Source organism: Macrobrachium nipponense, chromosome 18 (assembly GCF_015104395.2).
Source record: "Macrobrachium nipponense isolate FS-2020 chromosome 18, ASM1510439v2, whole genome shotgun sequence".
NCBI classification, from domain to species: Eukaryota; Metazoa; Arthropoda; class Malacostraca; order Decapoda; family Palaemonidae; genus Macrobrachium; species Macrobrachium nipponense.
Window position 1 is genome coordinate 46,140,699 of NC_087211.1, and position 2,564 is coordinate 46,143,262.

Below are 2,564 nucleotides of genomic sequence, written 5' to 3' on the forward strand. Positions count from 1 at the left end.
TAAAAATGGCGACTGCAATTCCCTTCGTCCCCCTGAAAACATCCGGAGTCATTTCAATCCCCCGACTCCAAACTAAATACCATCTGCCATATTTTTGATGAGCTGTTAATGGTACTACCTCCTCCTCCTCCTCCCCACCCTCCCCACCCTTGCCTTCTCCTCTCCTCCTCCTCCTCCTCCTCTACCCAATCATTTATTTCAGGTATTTGTGGCCCCCAGCATCCTTCCCATTTGTATTTCCATCCAACAGTGATGGGCATTTGCATGTCCATCAATAAAGATGCAACGCCGAAAGATAGAGTCCATCAAAACAATGGGCAATATACACATTAATTGAGGAAGGACAAATCTCTCTCTCTCTCTCTCCTCTGTCTCTCTCTCTCTCATCTCTCGTCTCAGTCTTCTCTTTCTCTCTCTCGTCGATACAATATATGCATATATACATATGTAATATAAAACAAATAAACACACATATATTATATATATATATATATATAATATAACATAATATATACATTCACGTTTATTTCTCTCTCTCTCTTCTCTCATCTCTCTCTCTCTCCATTCTTCCTCTCCTCTCCATCGTCTCTCTCTCATCTCTCTCTATATATATAATAATATTAATATAGATATATATATATATTTATATATATATATATATATCTCCACACACACTAATATATAAAAATTTATATAAAATATATATCCATAAACTATAATATAATATTATCTATTATACGATAATATAATTATAATAAAATATTACATACACTAATAGTATACACGAATATAATACATATATAATATTAACATTCTACATATTATATACTATATATATCAATGTTATAGATATATAATATAATTCATATATTATATATGTGTGTGGTGTGTGTGTGTGTGTGTGTGTGCATTGTTGTGTGGTGTGAATAACTTTGATCATGAAATATATAATACAAGCCACGGAGGAAAATGAAAAAGACGAGAACTGCCGAGATTTTTCGGTCTTAACGACCTCTTACTAAGTCTTGCCTAAGTAAAGGTTTGGTAAGACCGAAAGATTTCGGCAGCTTCTGTCTTTTTCATTTCCTTACGTGTGGCATCGAGTACCTCTCTCTCTCTCTCTCTCTCTCTCTCTCCTCTCTTCTCTCTCTCTCTCTATATATAATAATTAATATTATATTATTAGTATTAATATATAATTATATATGGTATATGATGTATGTATGTATGTATGATGATCACACGCACGAGTATAAGTTGGTTTCTCAGAGCAGCCGGAACACTTTGGGCACGATCGTTAATTCCAAACTGTTTCTTTTGACTTCAGTACTGACTATGGTATCAGGTCGTTACTGATATTGATTGACAAGCTGATAACGTGTAGGAGTCGCAGTCTCATCCCAAAACGAGTACTTAGATAACTGTCGAAATTTACTGAATTATCTTATTAGCGCAAGATTATTTTATGAGCAGTTTTACCCCGGTGGGGTGAGGATTACCTCGTCGAGGGACTTCCCTTCTCCCCCCCCCCCACCTTTATCTCTTCAATGTATAAATTTATGATAAAGGGATGAACACACTTCTTCTTCCTTGGTCTCCCTCCACCCTTGCGACTCACAGCATTCGACTAACACCCAGGTACGCTATTCATTGCTGAAGACGATGCATGCACACTGAATTCAGATTTCTAATGCCGAATGGATGAGATTATCCGGCCATCCCCCATCCACCACCAAACGGATCACAAACACGACAGAGATTCGGCGTCGTCAAAGGACGTACGTACCCGGACAGCCAAGCAGCCAGCACCTCTCTCTCTCTCTCTCTCTCTCTCTCTCTTCTCTAATACATACTTTATATCTGTTTTTACTCACTCTCTCTCAAGTACGTAGTCTCTCTCTCTCTCTCTCTCTCTCTCTCTCTCTCTCAAGTACGTAGTGTATATGTTTTAATCTCTCTCTCTATGTAGTTTACAATAGTCCTCTCTCTCTCTCTCTCTCTCTCTCTCTCTCTCTCTCTCTCTCTCTCTCTCTCATAGCGGAACCGGTAGGGGGCGAGCAGGCAAGACGATACCCACAAAATTTACACAAAAGATTGTGGCCACGCATACACAGCCTGAAAAGCACTAACACCCAGACACCCACACCCACACGCACACACACACACACACAGAGAGAGAGAGAGAGAGAGAGAGAAGAGAGCAGAGGAGGGAGAGAGAAGAGAGAGAGAGAGAGGAGGTTCAATCTGAATCTGACAGCACGTATTATGAAACATGACAGCCATGTAATGGACGTTCAACTTGCCGATTTCCAGATATTTTTTTCTTCAAATTCCAATATATTTACGGATACGATTGTCCCTAAAACTCTCTCTCTCTCTCTCTCTCTCTCTCTCTCTCTCTCTCTCTCTCTCTCTCTCTCTCAGGGTAAAAACTCCACTAGCACGGCAAGGCTTTCATGCCCGGATAATCTTTGCAACTGACTGTTGAAGACGATCCAATAGGGAGAAATTAGCCAAGATTGTAAACAACACAGGAAAACACGTAAACAATGCGCCGAAGTTTC

At 39.4% G+C, this 2,564-nt stretch overlaps 1 protein-coding gene across 6 annotated transcripts in view; it reads right to left on the reverse strand.

Moving 5' to 3' along the window:
• The window catches only part of LOC135197013 (G-protein-signaling modulator 2-like), a 533,720-nt gene that overhangs the window by 384,948 nt on the left and 146,208 nt on the right, over positions 1–2,564 (reverse strand). The window lies entirely within an intron of this gene.